At 35.6% G+C, this 24749-nt stretch overlaps 1 long non-coding RNA gene across 1 annotated transcript in view; it reads left to right on the forward strand.

Moving 5' to 3' along the window:
* LOC122217481 overlaps positions 1-24749 on the forward strand; it is a 235454-nt gene that overhangs the window by 173507 nt on the left and 37198 nt on the right. The window contains exon 7 of the long non-coding RNA XR_006201524.1: positions 3770-3929. This is a non-coding gene — a long non-coding RNA (uncharacterized LOC122217481). The remainder of the gene's footprint in view (positions 1-3769; positions 3930-24749) is intronic.

The following is a 24749-nucleotide window of genomic DNA, read 5'->3' on the forward strand; positions in this document are numbered from 1 at the left end:
AAACGAAGGAGATTCTGACACATGCTATACTGCAGATGGAACCTTGAAGACATACTACGTGAAATAAGCCAGTCACAAAAGACAAATACTGTGATTCCACTTCCATGAGTATCTAGAGTAGGTCAAATTCACAGATAAAGGAAGTAGAATGGTGGTTGCCAGGGACTTAGGGCATGAGAGAAAAAGGAAGTTATTTTTTTAATGGTATTAAATAACAAAAATTCACCAAGTAAATTTAAAGAATTAATTGGCTTTATTAATCGATTCATTGTATGTGGCAGTGGCCCATCTAGTGAGTAGAAGGGAGCTTCAAAGGGCTACAGAAGAGGAAAGGTTTTTAAAGGTAGAGAGCGAGGGGGAAAATGGAAATTATTAGCAAAGAATCCGTTGTTTTAGTAGGGCAAGGCTGCCCTCCTGGAAGAACATAAGGAGTCTATCAGTAAATTTCTTAGAGCTGACCAGGAAATTCCCATGATGAATGGTTAAAGGTTACCTTCCTGGGAGGTTGAAACTTCAGTTAGTTTAGGTATTAAGTCTTCGTTTACTTGGGGCTTTAACTTAAATCATACCACTTTGGGCCCATGTTTTTGTTGTTGTTGTTTGTTTTGTTTTAAAGTTTATTTATTTGTTTTGAGAGAGAATCCATGTGTGCATGTGAGTGGGAGAGAGAGGAAGGGAGAGGATCCCAAGCAGGCTCTGTGCTGTCAGCATGGAGCCCAACGTGGGCCTATCCCATAAACCATGAGATCATGACCTGAGCCAATTATCAAGAGTCTGACGCTTAATGGACTGAGCCACCCATGCACTCCCGTACTCCCCTTGGTTTTCTTTTTAATGATGGTTACAGAGTTTCAGTTTTGCAAGATGAAAAGAGTCCTGGAGACGGTGGGGACAGCTGCACAACACTGTGAAGGTCTTTGATACCACTGAACTATATACACTTGAAAATGGTTACAATGAGGGGGGCCTGGGTAGTGCAATCAGTGAAGCGTTGAACTCTTGATCTCGGCTCAGGTCATGATCTCACTGTTCCTGAGTTCAAACCCCACATCAGGCTCTGTGCTGATGATGTGGAGCCTGCGTGGGATTCTGTCTCTCCTTCTCTTTGACCCTCCCTTGCATGTGCACGCGAGTGCTCTCTCTCTCTAAATAAATAAACTTAAATTTTTTTAAAAAAGTGGTTAAAATGATAGATTTTATGTGTACTTTACCACAATTTTAAAAAATGACTGTTAGCTTCCAGTTCACCTACTTTCCTTCCTTCCCCAAAACATATTTGTGTTGTAAAAAAAAAAAAAAAAGTACCAAAAAGATTTTAAATGCTAAGAACTAGGGTGTCGTGTAGAGATGTCCGGCCATGTAATTGATGAATATCTTACAAAAAGTAACTTAACTCGCTTAAACTTTTAAAGAGTGACTGAGTAATGACCAACAGATTGGAAGTCTGGGAGCTAATTCTTTTGTCTTTTATAGGAGAAGGTTAATGGATTGTTCCTAAAATTAATAAAATTAGGATGAGTGGTAAGCGGACCTCATGGTAGGGATGGATTAGGAAACTACATTTTCGTATTGTACCCTTTATTAATTTTTTTGAAAAATTTTTAATGTTTATTTATTTTTGAAAGAGAGAGAGAGTGTGGCAGGCGGGGGTGGGGGGAGGCAGAGAGGGGAGGAGACACAGAATCTGAAGCAGGCTCCAGGCTCTGAGCTGTCAGCACAGAGTCCGATGTTGGGCTCGAACTCAGGAACCACGAGATCATGACCTGAGTTGAAGTCAGATGCTCAACCACCTGAGCCATCCAGGTGGCGCCCCATACGCTTTATTTTTTCTTAAAGGATTTTTATTCTATGTGTATCCATTGTTCTAATTATAATAATTTAAAACTTTATTGCATAACATAGCAAAGCGTAGTGAATAATATAACATCTTTGTTCCTAACACCTCGATTTATCAAATATGAATATTTAGCATTTGTGCTTCAGATATTTGTTAAGAAAAAAATATAGATACATTTGAAGCCTCTTCCTATTCCCTTTCCTGTCCCTCCCCAGAGGAGATTGGTATTTGTCTTGTGCGGGTGTGTGTGTGTGTGTGTGTGTGTGTGTAGTATGAATGGTAAAACACTAAATAGTATTTTTTTAAGGTAAAAAATTGATGTAAATGAAATGATACTCTCCATATCACTTGATAATTTCCTTTTCCTGCTTAATGTTATATTTTTGGGAGGAGATGTTATGAGTCCCTGAAGTAAAAATTATGACTTACTGCTACTGGTATTTATTCATAGAGAATGTGTAATTGTGTTAAAATATAAATATATTAATAATCTCTACTGTGTAACTTGTATAAGTAACATTTGATAACCAAACACATTTAAAAACTTTGTATCAAAATTATCATTGAAGTCCTGTTTGGAGACAGGACTTAAAAACATGGACAGAAAGGAGGAACCCCCTTTTTTTTAATGATAAAGAACTTTTTTTCTGCTTTAATTGTTTTTGTCTGAATTGTATCCAATGCCAATTTTCATAGTGGTATGAAATGCAAATAGTTGTATAACCTATTTGCCAGTTTGTTTTTGCTGAAGAAGTTATTGAAGTCAAATCGAATCATAAGTTTTTTTTCTGCTCAGAAACAGTTTCTGAACTCTGGAGAGAAAATGCTCCCAAGGACCTTAATGATTAGGCCCTGGTGGCTATACAGTGTTGTAGGTGCTGAGCTTTCATTAGAAATAATACTTGTCCCAGAATATTCTGTGTATCATTTCATTTTGCCTCTTGTACAGTCCTAGGAAATAGACATTATTTCCTCATTATTCAAATAAGGTAATTAGAGCACAGAGGCTTGCGAATCGCCCAAGGTCACATGGTAGAATTGGGACTTAATGCCAGATCTTTCTTCCTCATGAGCCTGTGTTTTATCTCTTCTCTGCCAATGCAGATAAATCTGAAAAAGGGTAAAAGTCTGACTTGGGAAAATAAATTGAGCTCATTTTCTTTTTTTGCTTCTCCATCTGATTTTCATGGAGAGAGTTTGTTGTTGTTTGTGAATAGGCTTCCATATATTTTTATTGGTCCTGGCTATGTGAGTATTTTCAAGGCTTAAGAAACTGAATGTCTTTTTCAACCAATATTGACAATTTCTATCTGAGATTATCAGCTTTGCCAGAATGTCTCCTTCATCTTCTCCCTATCATACACACACATGTTCATTTTATTTCTATGGCTATTTCTTACCTTCTTCCCTCTTCCCCAACTCCCTTATGTCCAAATTCAATATAGCTCATGGCATTATTATCAGTGGAGGCTTCTTCTGATGTGGTTATTTGTGCTAAATGGGAAAAACAAATGTAAAAAGGTTTTTTAAACTGTGATAAGCTACATATGTCAGAGACCTAGAAATATATATTTCAGTCTGAAGGTTAAGGTTACTTTCACTTATGTGAAGATTGCCAGTGATATCAGTGAACAGGAAAACAGATATATTTTCCCCCAGTTTTGTTGATTCCTTGAGAACTTATGCTCAGTATTTTGTTCTTTCTAAATAAAGGGGAAAGAAGGTGAGAAGAGTGTGTACATAATGCTTTCATTTGTGTATAAAATAGCAGAAATCCAAGGAACTGTTACAACCATGCATTTTTATATTGGCAGGGTTTTTTCCTTCATTTTAAAACTGTTAGTTTTCATTGTGTGTAAATTATACCTCAATAAAGTTGATTTTAGAGTTAAAATAAAACAAAAAAATTTCACCAGTATGCCATTCCTTAAGATCTAGGTAATGGAGCATCAAGACTGGCTGGTAACATATTCAAAAAAGAGACAACTAGGCACTATGCCTTCTGCTGAAAGAACACAGAACTACTGAGAGACCCATCAAAGGCAGGAACCAACATCTGATCAAGCATCTGGATGCCACCTTCAATTTATAGGTAATCCAGCAGCCACAGATATGTTACACTACTCCATGAGGCTTCAGCCAGCAAAATCCATATTGTAAGAGTCTTTCTAGAAAAAACAACCTTTGTCAAATAAATTGTAAGGACAAAGTAAAAGAGATGGGAGGGAAATCTTTAAGTTAAGGTACATATCATATTGAAGGAGGTTATGATTCCTCATCTTCTTTGTATTCGTGCCTTTTATCACCAAACTTTACAATGCTCTTCCAGGAGGGGTTACCTGTTCCAGCCTCTGACATTGGACTTAGACACACTTGATTTCCCCTATTATTGATATCTTACCTTTATTATGAATAATTAACCAATGTTTATGTGTTATTATTAGCTAATGTCCATAATTACACTTCCTTAGTTTTTGCGTAATGTAGTTTTCTGTTCTAGGATTCCATTCAGGAAACCACGTTACTCACAATTGTTATATGTCCTTTGGATCCTGGTTGTGGCCATGTCTCAGACTTTCCTCATTTTTTTTTTTTAATATATGAAATTTATTGTCAAATTAGTTTCCATACAACACCCAGTGCTCATCCCAAAAATACTTTCCTCATTTTTGATGAGCTTGATAGATTGGAGGAGTACTGGTCAGGTGTTTTATAGAATGTCCCTACATTGGGTCTACCTGAGGGTTTTCTCATGATTAGATTGGGATTATGGATTTTAGGAGGAAGATGACCACATATACCAAGGATACATACTATCAACATGATATCACTGTTAAGATTGACTTTGGTTGCCCTGCTGAGATGATGTTGGCCAGGTTTTTCCACTGTTAAATTACTCCCTTCGTTTTTTCATACTATATATACTCTGGAAAGAGTCACCATGGAAAGCCTACTTGAGGAGTGGGAACTTACGCCTTCTCTGCTTGAGGCAGATGTCTAAATAAATTATTTGGAATTCCTCTGCATGGAAGATTTGTCTGTTTTTACCCCCATTTATTTATTCAATCATTTGTTTATATCAATATGGACTCACAGATATACTATGGGTTAAGTAATTCAACCCTAATTTATTTTTTTACTTAAATTCTTCCAGATCTAGCCCCTGGATCTCTTTTTCTTGGCTCCTGTGTCCCTTAACATATTTCACATCATGGTACATGGGTTTTTGTTTGTTTTAGTTCTTCCTTACTGTTTAGCACTATAAGATACTACAGGTTCATGCTGTATATTTTCTGTAACAGCCCAAGACCCAGGCACTTTTCTCCGAGAAGCTCTGGTTGCTTCCACTGGAAAATGATATTAGAAACCAAGATCTGGGTACTAGGTATGGCCGTTGCTACTGGGATAATCTTTGCTTCTAGGCCTTCTCAGCTGGCAAAGCAAAGAGATATATGTGTGTACTGTCTATACAGACATATCTACAAATATATCTGTATGTAGCTATCTGTGTCTAAATTAAGCTAAAACACAAATTTATGCTGATGTCTCCAATTCTAATACATTATTACATGGATTTCCATTATTACATTATTACAAAAGTTAGATTCTTTTGTCATACTATGTACTCCATATTAGGTTCCCTTGAATTTCTAAATAATTTATTAAAATTTGCATATAATTAAAGTACACTCTTTGTTCTATAAAATCCTGTGGGTTTCAACAAGTGCATACCTTTACAGTATCACAGATTAGTATCACTGCCCTAAAAATTATCTGTACCTCACCTATTTAATCTTCTCTCACCCCTGAACTCCTATCAATGGCTGATATGTTTACTATCTACACAGTTTTTATTTTTCCAGAGGGTCATAAAGATGGGATCATGCACAGATAACCTTTTCAGACTGTTTTCTTATACTTAACACCATGCATTTAAGGCTCATCTTTACTTTTATGTGGCTTTATAGCTCTTTTTTTTTTTTATCCCTGAACAGTATTCTATATGGAATACTATGATACATGGTTAGTTAGCCATTTACCCATTGAAGGATATCTTGGTTGCTTCCAGTTTGGGCGATTATGAATAAAGCTTCTATAGACATTTGCATGAAGTTTTTGTGTGGACGTATTTTCAAATCAGTGAAAGAAAAAAGTACCTCATAGTACAATTGTAGATCGTGTGGTAAAATTAGGTTCAGCTCGGCAAGAATGTGTCAAACTGTCTTCCAAAGTGTCTGTACCACTTTGCATTTTCACCAGCACAGAATGAGAGTTCTTATCATTCCACATCTTTGCCAGCAATTGATAGTGTCAATTTTTCAGATTTTAGTCACTCTAATAGATGTTTTGTGCTATCTCATTGTTTGTTTTTTCCAAATTATTATTGAAATTCTAGTTGGTTAACATATAGTGTACTATTTGGTTTCAGGAGTAGAATTTAGTGATTCATCACTTATATATAATACCCAGTGCTCAACATAAGTGCCCTCCTTAATACAATCTCCCACCCACCTCCCTCCAACCCTGTTTGTTCTCTATAGTTAAACGTCTCTTATAGTTGCTTCCCTCTCTTCCCCCCCCTTCCCCTATGTTCTTCTATTTTCTTTCTTAAATTCCACATATGGATGAAATCATATGATATTTGTCTTTCTCTGACTGACTTGTTTTGCTTAGCATAATATACTTTAGGTCCATCCATGTCATTGCAAATGGCAAGACTTTGTTCTTCTTCATGTCCAACTAATATTCATTATATATAGGACATTTGGGCTCTTTCCATAGTTTGACTACTGTTGATAATGCTGCTATAAACATTGAGGTCCATGTGCTCCTTTGAATCTGTAATTTTGGACCCTTTGGGTTAATATCTAGTAGTGTAGCTACTGGGTCAAAGGGTGTTTCTATTTTTAACTTCTTAAGGAACCCCCATACTGTCTTCCAAAGTGGCTGTACCAGTTTGCTTTCTCACCCACAGTATAAAAGGGTTCCCCTTTCTCCACATCCTTGCCAACATCTGTTGTTTGCTGTGTTGTTATTTAGCCATTCTGACATGTGTGAGGGGGTATCTCATTGTCCTTTTGATTTGTATTTCCCTGATGATGAGTGATGTTGAACATCTTTTCATGTGTCTGTTGGTACCTGGATGTCTTTTTTGGAAAAATACCTATTCATGTCTTCTGCCTGTTTCTTACTTGGATTATTTGTGTTTTGGGTGTTGAGTTTTATAAGTCTTTATAGATTTTGGATACTAACCCTTTATCAGATATATCATTTGAAAATATCTTCTCTCATTCTGTAGGCTGCATTTTAGTTTTGTTGATTGTTTCCTTTACTGTGCCAAAGTTTTTGGTTTTTGTTTTTTGTTTTAAATCTTGATGATATCCCAATAGTTCATTTTTGCTTATTTGCCTTGCCTCCAGAGATGTGTCTAGTAAGAAGTTGCTCCGGCCAAGGTCAAAGAGGTTGCGCCTGTGTTCTCTTCTAGGATTTTTATGGTTTCCTATGTCACATTGCGGTCTTTCATCCATTTTGAATTTACTTTTCTGTATGGTGAAAGAAAATGGTCTAGGTTCAATCTTCTGAATGTTGCTGTCCAGTTTCCCAACACCATTTGTTGAAGAGACTGTCTTTGTTTCCAGACTGTCTTTAATCCATGAGCATGGAATGTTTTTCCCTTCTTTGTGTCATCTTCACTGTCCTTCATGAGTATTCAATAGTTTTCAGAATATAGATCTTTTACCTCTTTGGTTAGGTTTATTCCTAGGTATCTTATGGATTTTGGTGCAATAGTAAATGGGATCGATTCCTTAATTTCTCTTTCTGCTGCTGCTTCATTATTGTTACATAGAAATATAACAGATTTCTGTACCTTGATTTTATATCCTGCAATGTTGCTGAATTTGTGTATCAGTTGTAGCAGTTTTTGGATGCAGTCTTCCAGGTTTTCTGCATAGCATATCATGTCATCTGAGAAGAGTGAAAATTTGACTTCTTCCTTGCTGATTTGGATGCCTTTCATTTCTTTTTGTTGTTTGATTGTTGAGGGTAGGATTTTCAGTACTATGTTGAATAACAATGGTGAGAATGGACATCCCTGTCTTGTTCCTGATCGTAGAGGAAAAGCTCTCAGTTTCTCCCCATTGAGGATGATATTAACTGTGGGTCTTTCGTATATGGCCTTTACGATTTTGAGGTATGTTCCCTCTATTCCTACTTTGTTGAGGGTTTTTATCAAGAATGGAAGCTCTAGGGGCGCCTGGGTGGCTCAGTTGGTTAAGCGTCCGACTTCAGCTCAGGTCACGATCTCGCGGTCCATGAGTTCGAGCCCCGCGTCAGGTTCTGGGCTGATGGCTCAGAGCCTGGAGCCTGCTTCCGGTTCTGTGTCTCCCTCTCTCTCTGCCCCTCCCCCGTTCATGCTCTGTCTCTCTCTGTCTCAAAAATAAATAAACGTTTAAAAAAAAAAAAAAAAGAATGGAAGCTCTATTTTGTCAAATGCTTTTTCTGCATCTGTTGAGAGGGTCATTCTTTCTTTTAATAATGCGATGTATCACATTGATTTGTGAATATTGCACCACCCCTGCAGCCCAGGAATAAATCCCACTTGATCATGGTGAATAATTCTTTGAATGTACTGTTGGATTCAGTTTGGTAGTATCTGTTGAGAATTTTTGCATCCATGTTCATCAGGGATATTGGCCTGTAATTTTCCTTTTTAGTGGGGGTCTTTATCTGGTTTTGGAATCAAAGTAATGCTGGCTTCATAGAATGGGTTTGGAAGTTTTCCTTCCATTTCTATTTTTTGGAACAGTTTGAGAAAAATAGGTATTAACTCTCCTTAAATGTCTGGTAGAATTCCCCTGGGAAGTCATCTGGCCCCGGACTTCTGTTTGTTGGGAGATTTTTGATTACTGATTCAATTTCTTTGCTGGTTATGGGTCTGTTCAAATTTTCCATTTCTTTCTGTTTCAGTTTTGGTAGTTTGCATGTTTCTAGGAATTTATCCATTTCTTCCAGATTGCCCAATTTGTTGGCTCTCATTGTTTTAATTTGCATTTCTTTTTTGTTTGTTTCAAGGTTTTCTTTAAATTTTAGTTAGTTAACATATAGGATAATATTGGTTTCAGGAGTAGAGTTTAATGATTAATCACTTACATATAACACCCAGTACTCATCACGACAAGTGCCCTCCTTCATACCCATCACCCATTTAGCCCATTCCCTGCCCACCTCCCTCCGTCAACCCTGTATGTTCTTTATAGTTAAGAGTCTCTTATGGTTTGCTTTTCTCCCTCGCTTTCTCTCTTTTTTCCTTCCCCTATGTTCATCTGTTTTGTTTCTTAAATTCCACATATGAGTAAAATCATATGGTATTTGTCTTTCTCTGAGTGACTGATTTCGCTTAGCATGATACTGTAGCAAAAATGAACTATTGGAACTTCATCAAGATAAAAAGCTTCTGCACAGTGAAGGAAACAATCAACAAAACTAAAAGGCAACCTAAGGATGGGGGGAAGATATTTGCAAATGACTTATCTGATAAAGGGTTAGTATTCAAAATTTATAATTTGCATTTCTTTGATGACATATAACATTGAATATCTTTTCATATGCTTATCTTCCATCTGTGTGTCTTCTTTGGTAGGGTGTATGTTCATATCTTTGGCCCATTTTTAAATTGAGTTGTGTGAGTTTTTTTTCAAAGTTTTAAGTTTCTCACATATTCTAGATACAGTTTTTTAATAGATATGTATATTTTCTCCCAATCTGTGGTTTATCTTTTCATTATTGCAACAGTTTATTTCATAGAGTAGAAGTTTTACATTTTGATAAATTAAGGCTATTGACTTTTTCTTTCATGGATCATGCTTCTGGTGTTATATCAAAACTCACCATCAAACCCATGGTTATGTAGATTTTCTTTTGCTGGGTGCTCAACCAACCACCCAGGCTCACCTGTTTATTTAGACTGTAAAAATTTCTTTAATCCGTGTTTTGTAGTTTTCCACCTATACATCTTTTTTAAGCTGAAATATTAAACCTGAGTATTTTGTTATTTTTGGAATTATGGTAAATTGCTTTATTTTCAAATTTCAAATTCCAAATTTCAATTATTCATTGATGGTATGTAGAAAAGGAACTTGCTATTTATATTGATCTTGTATCCTGGAACTTACTACATTTACTTGATAGTTATAATAGCTTCTTCTTTTTTTTTGTAGAATATTTGGTATTCTGTGAATAAAGGCCATTTTATTTATTGCTTCCCAATCTGTATAATCTTTATTTCTATTTCTTGTCTTATTGTACTAGCTAGGACTTCCATTATGAGGCTGAATAGGAATGGTGAGAGAGGACATCCTTGCCTTGCTCACAGCCTCAGGAGGAAAACATCTGGTCTGTTATCATTAAATATTATGTAAAGTATAGAGTCTTGTATATGTTCTTTACCACGATGACACAGTTGCTCTCTATTCCTAGTTTGCTGAGAGTTTTATCATGAATGGGCCCTGGATTTTCTCAGATGCTTTTTCTGCTTCAGTTTAAAAGATCCTATGATTTATTTCTTTGGTATGCTTATATGGTGGATTATAATGATTGACTTTCAAATGTTGAATTGGTTTTGCATATCTGGAATAAATTCCACTTGATTGTGGAGTATAATTCTTTATTATACATTTTTGGATTTGATTTGCTAATATTTTGTTAAGGATTTTTAAGTCAGTATTCATGAGATAGTTCCATTCTTGTAATGTCTTTGTCTGGTTTGGGTATTAACAGGATTATGTTGGCCTCATAGAATGTGTTAGGAACTTTCCCCTCTACTTCTATTTCCAGAAAAAAATTGTGGAGGATTGGGATTATTTCTTCTTTAGATGTATAGTAGAATTTATCAGTGAATCCATCTGGCCCCGGTTTCTTTTTTTCTTTTTTGAAAGATTATTTTTTATTGATTTAATTTCTTTAATAGATAACAAGGCTATTTAGATGATTTATTTCTGCTTGCATGAATTTAAAAAAAAATTTTTTTTTAACGTTTATTTATTTTTGAGACAGAGAGAGACAGAGCATGAACGGGGGAGGGTCAGAGAGAGGGAGACACAGAATCCGAAACAGACTCCAGGCTCCGAGCTGTCAGCACAGAGGCTGACACGGGGCTTGAACTCACGGACTGCGAGATCATGACCTGAGCCGAAGTCGGCTGCTCAACCGACTGAGCCACCCAGGCACCCCTGCTTGCATGAATTTTTGTAGTTTGTACATTTTAAGGAATTGGTCTATTTCATCTAAGTTATCCAATTTGTGGGCACACACTTGTCTTTGGTATTCTTTATTATCCCTTAATGTCCATGGCATATATGGTGATATTTTATTTTTGATGTTAATAATTTAATTTTGATATTGGTAATGTCGTCTTTTCTTGGTTTCCTGGATATTTACCTATTTTATTGATATTTTTAAAGATCAAAAATCTAGCTTTTGGTTTTATTGATTTTCTGATTTTCTTTATTAATTTGCTGTTTTTAGTCATTGATTTATCTCTAATTTTTATTATTTATTTCCTTCTGCTTGCTTTAGGTATAATTTTTTTTTCTCTAAATTCCCAAGGCAGAAGCTTAAGTTATTAACTTTTGATCTTTCTTGTATTCTAATACAGTACAACCTTGGATTGCGAGTAACTTGTTCTGTGAGTGTTTTGCAAGATGAGCAAATATTTCTAATAAACTTTATTTTGATTAGCGATGTTTTGCAATACAAGTAGTATGTGAGGCCGAATGTCACATGATCACAACTGAGCCATTGGTTCTTAAAACTTGCTTTGATATATGAGTGCTTTGGATTATAAGCATGTTTCTGGAACAAATTATGTGCACAAACCAAGGTCTTACTGGATATGTATTTAGTGCTAAAAGTTTCCCTCTAAGCACTGCCTTCACTACATTACACGAATTGTGATAAATTATATTTTCATTTATTTTAAAATGTGTTTAAATTTCTGTTGATATATCATCTGTGACTCATGGCTTTTCAAAAGTGTGTTGTTTAAATACCAAATATCTGGGGATTTTCCAGTTATTTTTCTGTTAACTGATTTTTAAATTAATTCCATTATGGTCTAAAAACATACTTTGTGTGATTTCTATCTTTTACATTTGTTATTGTGTATTTCATGGCTCACAATGTGGTCTGTCTTGGTGAATGTTCCAAATTTTAGATGGATATGTGTTCTGTTGTGTTGGATGAAATATTTTATAAATATGAATTAGATCCAATTGATAGCTACTGACAATACAGATCATCAGTATTCTCACTGATTTTCTATCTGCTTGGTCTCCCAATTACATGAGAAAGGGTATTGACGTCTCCATATCTAATAATATTCTTGTATACTTATCCTTTCAGTTCTGTCAGTTTTGGTGACTCATGTATTTTGATCCTCTTACATTAGATGCACACCACACATTCAGGGTTGCTATGTCTTCTTGGAGAATTGACTCCTTTATAATTATGCAGAGGGCTTTTTAAATCTTTGGTTATTTTCTTTGTTTTGAAGTTTGCATTGAGTGATACTAATATGGCTACTCCAGTTTTCAATTGATAGATGTTTGCAAAGTATCTCCTTCTTTATTCCTTTACTTTTAACCTATCTGAGTCTTTATATTTAAAGCAGTTTTCTTGAAGACAGCATATGGTTGTGTCTTGATATTTATTGATACTGACATTTTGTCTTTTAATGGGTGCATTATGACCATTTGCATTTAAAGTAATTACTGATGTACTTGGATTAATGGCTCCACGTTTGTAATTGTTTTGTTTATTGAATATATTCTTTGTTTCTTCTTTTCTCTCTTTTTACGCCTTCTCTGTTTTTAATTAAGCATTTACATGATTCCATTTTATATCCTCTCTTCCTGTATCAGTTATACTTAAAATTTTCTTTAGTGGTTACTCTAGATTTTAAAGCATTCGTTTTAAACTAATCTGAGTCCACCTTCACATAATGCTATGCCACTTTATGTGTGGTGCAGTTGCCTTAGAGTGTTCTCCATTCTTTTTTTCCTGTCCCTTGTGACATCATTGTCATTGGTATCACTTATCCATACGTTAGAATTACCTAATACATTGTCACTATTATCAAACAGTCATCTTTAAAAAAAATTTTTTTAATGTTTATTTACATTTGAGAAGAAGACGGAGCATGAGTAGGGGAGGGGAAGAGAGACAGAAACAGAATCTGAAGCAGGCTCCAGGGTCCAAACTGTGATCTGTCAGCACAAAGCCTGAAGTGGGGCTTGAACCCTTGAGCAGTGAGATCATGACCTGAGCCAAGCTGGAGGCTTAATTGACTGAGCCACCCAGATGCCCCTAAACAGTAATCTTTTAGCTTAAGAAGAACAACAAGAAAATATTTTATTTTGCCTTCATTTATTTCTTTAACACACTCCCTCCTCCCACCTTTTTTTTTTTTTTTGGAAGACCTGTGTTTCTGATCTTTATAATTTTCTTTCTGTCTAAAAAAACTTACCTTAAAATTACTTACAAGATATATCTGCTCGTGACAAATTACCTCAATTTTTCTCTGTCTGATAAAATCTTTACTTCTTCATTTTTAAAGTGTAATTTTGCTGGATATAGAATTCTAGGTTGGTGGAGTTTTTCTTTCTTTCAATACTTTAAATATTTTACTCTACTCTTTTCTTGCTTGCATGATTTCTTTTTTTTTTTTTTAATGTTTATTTATTTATTTTGGGGTAGGGTAGGAGCAGAGAGAGAGAGAATCCCAAGCAGGTTCCACGCTCAGCATGGAGCCCAACTTGGGGCTCAATCTCATGACCATGAGATCATGACCTAAGACAATATCAAGAATCTGATGCTTAACTGACTGAGCCACCAAGGCATTCTGCTTACATGGTTTCTGATAAAATTTAAAAAGTCCCCATAATTCTTATTTTTCTTCCTCCATAGGTAAGGTGTTTTGTTTTTTTTTTTTTCCTCTCTGGCTTCTTTGAGGTTTCTCTGTGTCTTTGGTTTTCTGCAATTTGAATATGATAGGCCTAGGTATGAGAGTGTTTAAATTTTGTTTTGGTATTTATTCTGTTCTTTTTTTTTTTTTATCTTTGCATTTCAGTTTGGGAAGTTTCTATTGTCACATCAAGCTCACTGATGCTTTTTTTTTTTTTGGCTGTCAGGTTTACTGATGAGCTCATGAAAGGCATTCCTTACTTCTGTTACTATGTTTTTGATTTCTAGCATCTCCTTTTGAATCATTCTTAAAGTCTCCATGTGTCTCATTATATTATGTATTTGCTCTTGGGATGTCTGGGTGGCTCAGTCCACTGAGCGTCCAACTTTGGCTCAAGTCATGATCTCGCTGGTTGGGGGTTCAAGCCCCACATCAGACTTGCTGATGTCAGCCTGTCAGTGCAGAGACTGCTTCAGATCTTCTGTCCCTCCTCTGCTTGCACTCTCCCAAAAAATAAATGTAAAAAAACAGCAAATACTTTGTCTTATATGTTTTCTATTTTTTTCTATTAGAGCTCTTAACATATTAACCATAGCTATTTTGTTTCCTGCCTGATAATTCCAGTATCTGTATCTTATCTGATTTTGATTCTGATGACTGCTTTGTCTTTTTAGATTTTTTTTTTTTCTTAACTTTTGGTATATCTCCTGGCATTTTGTGGAAAACTGAACTTGTATTGGGTACCAGAGACTGATAAATGGGCTTTTGGTAAGAAAATTTATGTTAAAGTGGGTTTAATGTTTGAGGTAGGTATGGTGCCAGAGACCTCAGATCCCTCCAGTGTCCATATTTTGTCTCCCTTTTGATTTTGGTCATTTGTGTATATTCCTCAGAGAGTCTGTGGGATGCAGTTCTTTTCTCTGTAGCTTACTGTTACAATACTGGAGCTCTGTTGGCATGGTGGTTAAAGGTGGGGAAGGGGAACAGTCTGTAATCTTAAAATTAAATCTCAGTCTTTTAGTGGGTCTGTGTCTCTTGGCTATGACCTTCACAATTTGTCCAGTGGCACATTTGTTTTTTTTGCCCCATGCTTTCTTCCTTGGTTGCAGTGCTCCCTGTTGATTTCCAGAAACCCTGAACCCTGTTAAGATGTTTTTGTTTTTTTTTTCTCATAGGTGAGAGAGGAATTCTGGAAGGGTCTAGAGTATGACGAGTGACCTCTCTTATCTGAGATAAGGCTCAAAAAGGCCTTTTGTGATAATGGGCCTTTCTTGTGGAGAAGGCTCTGGGATAATTTCACAAGGATTACTCTTGACTCTCTCCCTGCCAAAGCCAGGGGGAAATCTTCCTCCAGTTCTCCTTATGACAGCCTGGTGGGTTTCCTGGAGGAGCCCTTCCTCCCAAGAACTTAGACCCCAAGGAATTTCTCATTTGCACACTATTCCACACCCAGTCTCTGGTAATTAAAAAGGACCATTTTAGTGTTCTAATTTATGGTTCCAGAACCTTAAATTATGGGCCGATCTTAGCTGTCCCTCTCTGTACATGCCTATCTCTCAAGATTTGGGGGTATTGATTTACTTTGCAACCTTAGTTCTCTTATGGGACCAAGAAAAGTCATTGATTTTCAGATTTTCCACCTTTTCCTTGTTGTTCTGGCAGGAGTGATGCCTACTAAGCTCTACATTTCAGGGCTGAACCCGGAAATTTTTCTGTTTTAAAGTTTTCCTTATGTAAGTTTTGCACATGGACTCATTAAGTGTACTCCTACATATTGATTCTTCTTTGTTGCTGTTGCAGATAAGGTTTTCTCTATCATCACAATCTTTAACTGGTTTGCTTGTTTTTTTGAAGGCCATTGATTTCTTCATGTTAGTTTTATATCTTGCTACTTTACTAAATTCTTCTGTAGGTTAAGTTTCTTTTATCATTACTCTCTGAGGTTATACTATCATAATAGTATCATAGATATCACATAATTATATAATTTTTATAAAAAAATATAATGTAAATTCTGTAATTATTATAAAATAATATATATTTACTATATATATTCTTTTATTATGCTAAGAAAACAAATCTCAGTTTCTATTTTCTTGAATGTTTTCACCAGGAATGGATGTTGAATTTTTGTCAAAGGAATTTTCAGTATCTATGGAGATACTCATATGAGTTTTTCCTTAGAGTTATTAAATATGGAGGATGATATTAATAGATTTTTTTTTTTAAATACTGAACCAACCCTTGACCTCCTAGAATAAATCCTATTTGGTCACGTATTTCTTTTTTTCTTTTTTTTTCGAACTGTCACAGCTTTATTTCATGACACATTATAACAGAGAAATATGCCTTTTTAAAATACCTCATATAAAGTTATTGACAATACAAATGTTTTCTCTTTGAATGAACATGATTTAATTTACAAATCTATTGTGAAACTTTTGCAATTCTCAGATGTTGTACAAAAGTACATCCCATTAGAGACAACATAAAGTACTTGGAATGAGGGGCCTATGATATAGAAAAAACACAAAAACTTAGCTTCATTACAGAGTATAGGAAGGGGGAATAGAATACTTAATCTTTTATTTTTGTTTTTAATTAATTAATTTTTTAGAGAGAGAGAGAGAGCAGGGGAGGAGCAGAGAGAGAGGAGAGAGAATCCAAAGTAGGATCCTTGCTCAGTGTGGAAACCTATGTGGGGCTAGATCCCATGACCCTGGGATCATGACCTGAGCCAAAATCAAGAGTTGGACACTCAACTGACTGAGCCCCCCAGGCGCCCCAAGAATAGTTAATCTTTATGGAAATACAACCATTCCATAAAAAGGGATGCAACAATTTTGATGACAATCTGAGCTGTATTACTATAGTACTGTGTTATTACTAATAAAGAGTAACAAGTGTGCAAATTAATATCTTGGTATCAAAGTGACTCAATATTATATGACTCGTGGCTCTTTAGAAAAGATTGATCTGATATAGACAACCATGAGAAGAAAACAGACAAATACTTTTAGTCTGTGATTTCAGTGAATGAATGATGTGCAACATTAATACTCACAATGCACATGCTTTCAGTACAGATATTGATATACAGTAGTTTGGGGTTTGACTGTTTATTAACAATGAACTGGGCTGGTGATTTATGCTGAAAGGGATTTGTTAGTATTTTCTATTATATTTTTCATATTCACAATTGTTACTAAGGTTTTCAAGGTGTCCAAAAGAAGCAAAAGCAAAAATCTTGGAATAATTCCTACTTATTTTTTTGAGAGCTTTTCAAATTCACGTAGTTACATTTATATAGGAAATATATAGAATTTTTACTTGATTGAGTAGAGTTGGTAAAACTTTCTACTACAATTAGACTTATATAGGAAAGTCAAAAAGATCATTATTTGGGTAGTCTAAAATATAGTAATATTAATGAATCTGATGTGCAACTGTGGATTGTTTCTAGCTTCAGAAGAGGTCCTTTTAAATCAGATTGAGATGTTTTTTTTTCAAAAGAGTTCACATTGCCTTTTGATTTTTTAAAATATGGCCTTGAAGTCAGAGTAATTAAAGCAAAGAATTGCTCATGGATTTAACAGAGTTAGAGCATGATTCTAGTGAAATGGGAAAACTGACGGAAGTTTGATTTTAAAAAACATGAAATAAGGAGAAACTAAATTATTCTGTGACTTTTACATCATTAAAGATAGCATCAAATACAATGATCTCATGCCAATAGTTATTGGAAATATATCTTCATTACTTTCTAAGTCATTTTAGAAAACAGCACTGGCAATAATTTCAAAGTCATTTCTTTTGCAAGTAACATGTTACATAACATTCTTAAAATTTTATTTAATTTTATTTATTTTTAAAATATTGAGAGAGAGAGAGAGAGAGAAAGCACAAGCGGGGGAGGGGTAGAGAGAGCGGGAGACCGAGAATCCCAAGCTGACAGCGCAGAGCCTGCTGTGGGGCTCAAACTCATGAACCATGAGACCATGACCTGAGCCAAAATCAAGAGTCAGATGCTTAACTGACTGAGCCACCCAAGTGCCTCAACATTCTTAAAATTTTTTTATAATTTTTAAAAATGTTTTTATTTATTTTTGAAGGAGAGGGAGAGAGAAAGCATGAGCGGGGGAAGAGCAGAGAGAGAGGGAGATACGGAATCTGAAGCAGGCTCCAGGCTCTAAGCTGTCAGCACAGAGCCTGATGTGGGGCTCGAACTCACGAACTGGGAGATCATGACCTGAGCCCAAATCGGATGCTTAACCGACTGAGCCACCCAGGCGCCCCAACATCCTTAAAATTTTTAAAGGAAAAATATAGATTAATTTGAAATAGATCTGAAACATATTTTTAGGGTTAATATTTAAATTTTAGAATAGGAGAAGGAATTAGTAAAGATACTAAAAAATCACTGGAACTTCACCAAATAGTAGTTTGCTCATATTTTTGTTGTCTTCACGTATTTATTTCTTAATGTTGTGTAGGATTCTGTTCTACTAATGTTGTTTTTAGTACTTCTACATTGATATCTATAAGCATATAACTAAATAGGGGGTTTTTTTTGCTTAAAAAATTTAGGTTTAGGTATCAATGTAATACTTCTTTAAAAATAAGGAATTTTCCCTTCATCTTCAATGTTCTAGAACAATTTTTAAAGCATTGGAAACACTTGACTCTTAAATGTTTGATGGAATTTTCTTCTAAAATTATCTGTGCAAAGTACTTTTAAAGTGGTGTAGTTTCTTAATAACTTTATTTTTATCTTCTGTGGAAAATGTTATCTATCTATAATAGAGTGAAATATCATTAGTCTATATTACCCTAGGAAATTATCCATTTCATGTAGGTGTTCTAAGTTATTTGAATAGAGGTCTGCAGTGTAATCTTTTATGATGTTTTTAATTTTTCTGTTTGAATGGTTGTTTGACCTTATGTCTTATTTTTCATATTTATGATTTATCCCTTATTTTATTAATTTCTTTAAAATAAACCTACAGGAATTTTATTTGTTGTCTACTCTTTTTCTATTCTCTACCTCATTAATTTCCACCTTTTATTTTTTTTCCTTCTTTGTACTTTCCTTTTACTTTTTTATTGTTCAGCTGGATTCAATTTATTTAGCTTGATTCTTTTATTGTTTTTGACTCAAAAAAATGATTAGTCTATGAATTGTCCTCTAAACATTAATTTCAATGTATCTTTGTATTACTGTTATTTTTTTAGAGATTCTGTCATTTCAATTTTTTTCCCTTTCATAGAGTATATTTCATATAACTGTTTATAATTTTCATATCTCCTTTGGAGGAATGTCTGCGGTTCTTTTGCCCATATTTTAGTCAGGTTATTTGGGAGTTTCTTGCTTATGTATTTTGGATATTAACCTGTTATCATATCTATATTTCGCAAATATTTTCCTCCATTCTGTAGGTTGCCTTTTGGTTTTGTTGATTGTTTCTTTTGTTTACAGAAAGTTTGTAGTTTGATGTAATCCTAGTTGTCTATTTTTGCTTTTTTTTTTAATGTTATTTTTGAGAGAGACAAGAGTGTGAGCTGGGGAAGGGCAGAGAGAAAGGGAGACACAGAATGTGAAGCAGACTCCAGGCTTTGATCTGTCAGCACAGAGCCTGACGTGGGGCTTGAAGTCACAGACCATGAGATCATGACCTGAGCTAAAGTCGGATGTTTAACCAACTGAGCCATTCAGGCACCCCTGTCTATTTTTGCTTTTGTTGCCTGTGTTTTGGTGTCATAGTCAAGAAATCATTACCAAGGCCAATGTGAAGAAGACTTTTATGTTCTTCTTTGAGTTTTATAGTCTAAAGTCTCACATTTAACTCTGTAATTTATTTTGAGTTGATTATTATATATGGTATAAGATTAGTTGTCCAATTTCATTCTTTTGTATGTGGGTATCTAGTTTTCCAAGTACCCCTGTAAGGATGGCTATTATCCAAAAACAAAAATAAAAACAAAAAACAAACAAAAAAAAACATGACAACAAGTGTTTGTGAGAATGTGGGCAAAAGGGAATCCTTGTACACTATTGATGGTAAATTATTGCCGCCATTGTGGAAAACAGTATGGAGGCTTCTCAAAAAATTAAAATACAACTATCATATGATCCAGCAATTCTACTTCTGGGTATATATCCAAAGGAATTGATATAAGTATCTTGAAAAGGCATCTAAATGGCCATGTTCATTGCAGCATTACTCACAATAGTCAAGTCCCAGAAGTAATCTAAATGTCCATCAAAGGATAACTGGATAAAATATGGTGTTTATATACAATGGAATATTATTTAACCTTAAAAAAGAAGGAAATCTTGGGTCACCTGGGTGATTCAGTCAGTTAAACATCAGACTCTTGATTTCAGCTCATGTCATGGTCTCATGGTCGTGGGATTGAGCCCTGTGTTGGGCTTTGTGCTGAGTGTCGGGCCTGCTAAGGATTCCCTGTATCCCTGTCTCTCTCTGTCCCTACCCCTCTATCTCTCACACATGTGCACTCTCTCTCTCTCAAAATAAATAAATATTTAAAAAAAAGAAGGAAATCTTGCCATTTGCAACCATATGCATGAACCTAGAGAATATTATGCTATTATGTTAGACACAATAAATAATACGTGATCCCACTTCTCTGAGGAATCTAAATTAGACTCATGGAAGCAGAAAGCAGAATGTTGGTTACTAGAGTATTCAGGGGAAGGGAAGGTGGGAGGTACTCATCAAAAGGCATGAGGTTCAGTTATACACGATGAATATATCCTAGAGACATACTGTATAGCACGGTGCCAACCGTTATCAATATTGTATACTAAAATTTTGCCAAAAGGGTAGATCTTATGTTAAATGTTTTTAATCACAAAATAAGTGAGTAAATAAGTAAATAAATAAATAGTGTGGAAGAAAACTTTTGGAGATGATAGGTATGTTTATGGTATTGATTGTGGTGATACTTTTATGGGTAAACTCATTGAGGTGTATTCATTTATATATATATATATATATATATATATATATATATATATATATATATATATATAAATAAATACACACACCCAGCTTTTTATAAGTTCCATGTTCCTGCAACAGGACACATGGAGAGCTTCTTGAATGGCTGGAAAAGTTCTATTTCTTGACCTAGGTGGTCTATACAAGGGTGATAATCTTTTATGGGTAAACTCATTGAGGTGTATTCATTTATATATATATATATATATATATATATATATATATATATATATATATATATATAAATAAATACACACACCCAGCTTTTTATAAGTTCCATGTTCCTGCAACAGGACACATGGAGAGCTTCTTGAATGGCTGGAAAAGTTCTATTTCTTGACCTAGGTGGTCTATACAAGGGTGATAATCTTATAGTAAGTTCACTAAGTTACACATTTTTTGATGTGAATTTTCTCTCTTCATTTTATTTTACAATGAAAAAGGTTAAAAAAGATTTTGAAATTATATAATCCAAAGCCTTATTTTTATATTGAGAGAAACAGGTAGCTTTGAGAAACTAAGTGGTTTGCTGAGAAGCATATAGCTAGTTAGCCACAGAACCAGGAATAGCAGCCCAACCAAATATCATCCTAATAAATGAGAGAAAATAATATCAGTAAAGAGAAATGATATTCCTGATGGGGAACACAGAAATAGTGAGTTATGGAGCATTTCAACATCAAGGTGCTGAAATATCGCGTCAGGGGAGGATATAGAATCTCTTCCTGGAGACTTTATAGGAAACCATATTTCTGAAATGGGTAAAATATATCCCTGCCAATAGGTGAAGGTTTACAATAGGAAATACTACTAAGCAGCACAGTTTCATAGATATTTATACTTTTTTAAAAAATTAAAAAAATTTTATTTTAGAGAGAGAGATCATAAGCAGGGGGAGGGGGAGGGGCAGAGGAAGAGAGAGAGAGAGAGAGAGAGAGAGAGAGAGAGAATCTTAAGCAGGTTCCAGGAGGGCTCAATCCCACAACCCTGGGGTCATAACCTGAGCTGAAATCAAGAGTCCGACACTCCACCAAATTAGCCACACAGGCACCCCTAGATATCTGCACTTTGTAAGTATGAAGGTTGAATGATATCAGTCAGTAAGTAGTATTCACTGAAATTATCAGCCTTCCTGAGTGTTACTTCACATACTAATTTATAAAGTTCAGGTAGTGTCCTCACAGTTTACCACTGACTGAGGTTAAACATAGGTGGATATGGACTCACAGAATCTTTCCACCCATTCTAATTGCCCTCAGTTACAGTGAGGTTACAGCCGGAGGTACAGAGGAGGTAGGACTTTCCCAAGCTTGTTAGGGACCCAGCCAGACCTGGAAGGACACTTCCTTAGGGTAGACTAATCCTCTTTTCAAAAAAAAAAATTTTTTTAATTTTTTTTTAACATTTTATTTATTTTTGAGACAGTGAGAGACAGAACATGAACGGGGGAGGGTCAGAGAGAGGGAGACACAGAATCTGAAACAGGCTCCAGGCTCTGAGCTGTCAGCACAGAGCCCGATGCAGGGCTTGAACTCACGGACTGAGAGATCATGACCTGAGCCCAAGTCGGATGCTTAACCGACTGAGCCACCCAGGAGCCCTCAAAAAAATTTTTTAATGTTTATTTATTTTTTGAGAGAGAGTGTGAGCCGGGGAGGGACAGAGAGAGAGTGGGAGACACAGAATGCAAAGCAGGCTGCAGGCTCCGAGCTGTCAGCGCAGAGCCCGATTTGGGGCTCAAACTCACAAACTGTGAGATCATGACCTGAGCAGAAGTCAGACACTTAACTGACTGAGCCACCCAGGTGCCCCAGGCTAATCCTCTTTTCAATTTATGAGTCTGGCTCTCAGTTATTTGGAGAGAGAAAATGAGTTGGTTTTGTATTTTCAATTAAAATGGGGGTCCTACTAAAAACAGTGCTGTTTCTCTCAAGGGAGGCTTAGGAGAGGCAATACGGCTGAAGACTGTGGTGGGGGGGCTGGCTTAGGTACTTGTTCTGAAGTGGCATTTGCATGACAAGATAGGATTTTGCTTAGATTTGGGGAGCAGAGCCAGGGAGTATCAAAAACCTCTGCACAACACTCTTGGCCTCTGCACAGATTAAGATTTTAGGTATTTTTGCAACCTATTTGGAAATATTTTGGCATTGCTATTTAATATTTAGAATTATTGTGTAGAATACAAAGAATTTTAAAAATCGTATTTGTAGCCAGTTTGCTTTCAAGTGCTTTAAAATTGGACATTTTATCAGAGATAATATTAGGTGTATTTGCCTGACTATATTTATGGTTGTATGATTCCTAACACTGTGTTGTCTACTCTTTCCTGGTAATATAGAATGAGGCTATGGCCCTTCAGTAGGCAGTTTTGAGAAAGAAAATGTCTAGCTGCTGCTTTTAAGAGATAAACTGATAAACACACCAAAGTACTAAACCCAAACAACGTACAAATACACCTGCTTTCAATCAACATTTTTCTCCAATCTGTGGCTAGAAATCCAATGTGTATTCTCTGTGAAGCTCATAAAAGAACAGCTCTCCAGTTTAAAGGATCTAATGGCCTTAGAGCCTCCTGAGGAATCTAGATTAATGGAAGTTACTCAGAGAGTTGCAGAACATAGGAAATCCTGCTAGTGGATGTTTAACACTTGGATCCAAAACCTAAAATGCTATCTCATGAGGCAACAGCAAACAGAAATATCCACAGATGTAAGAAAATACTGATGATGTAAGTTTTTCCTGTTGTGTTTTTGGCTTTGCAGATACAATGTGGGTTTATATATAAGTGCATCAATTATATCATTTTAAAGCTTAGATTATGGAGAAACCTATATTAATTGTCACCATTCAATAGTTTCCAAATTCCCTCATGATCATCAAAACACTAAGCTGGCTTCCACCTGTGGAAAGTCATCCATGAATGTTGTTATTTTCCTTTTTACCATTTAAATTGCACATGTTGACCTAAAACTTAGAATTAAAATACTATCAAAACAATCACTGCAATTTTGTAAGGTAAACTCGGCTCACATTCTCTTCAGAGGGTTAGATTATTCGTGTAACCTTCACTTAAAGGAGGAGGAATCTGAGAGGTGTAGGTAAGTGATGAGATGCTCAGTGTCACCCAGTCATAAGAGGAAGGACTGCAGTGAGGACCATCGATTCTCTGAGGAAACTGAGGCCTCTCTGCCTGAACCAAGTTTGGCCAGCCCAACTGACTCATTTCTTCTAACTCCACTGGTAGTGGTTGGGGAGTACCTGAGATGAGATTTATCTTTGCAATACCTGTTAGTTGCAGTCCAAGTTTGATGACCAAACTAATAGAATATACAAGATTTTGGAGACAGAAAGAGTAGGTGATTATTTTGAGCTATGTGAATAAAGTAAGGTAGGAAAAGTAATTATCACGTAATATTGAATTGAGAGTTGTCAATTCAAACAATTCCTGTCTGAAAGCTAATGTGGAAAAGCTTCCCTGCCTGGCCATAGCACACGTATGACACCACATATCAGTTATTACTTTGTTCCCGACATCCCAGAGAGTCAAGCCACTGCTTGTTTTAGATTAGTTCAGATTTTTAAATTTCATATCACCAGCAGAAGTTCACAGAATTTTGGGAATTTCTGTACCATATTGACTATGCCAAGTAGGACCCTTAAAAACAATTAACCTTTGGGGCACCTGGGTGGCTCAGTTGGTTAAACAACCGACTTCAACTCAGGTCATGATCTCATGGTTCATGGGTCCTAGCCCCGAATCTGGCTCTATGCTGACAGTGTGGAGCCTGCTTGGGATTCTCTCTCTCCCTTTCTCTGCCCCTCCCCCACTTGTGTGCGTGCTCTCTCTCTCTCAAAATAAGTAAATAAAACAAAATAAGTTAATAAAAAAACAATTACCATTTATGATCACTTTTCTTTAAAATAGAAA

The sequence above is a fragment of the Panthera leo genome, chromosome B1 (assembly GCF_018350215.1).
Source record: "Panthera leo isolate Ple1 chromosome B1, P.leo_Ple1_pat1.1, whole genome shotgun sequence".
Taxonomy (NCBI): Eukaryota; Metazoa; Chordata; class Mammalia; order Carnivora; family Felidae; genus Panthera; species Panthera leo.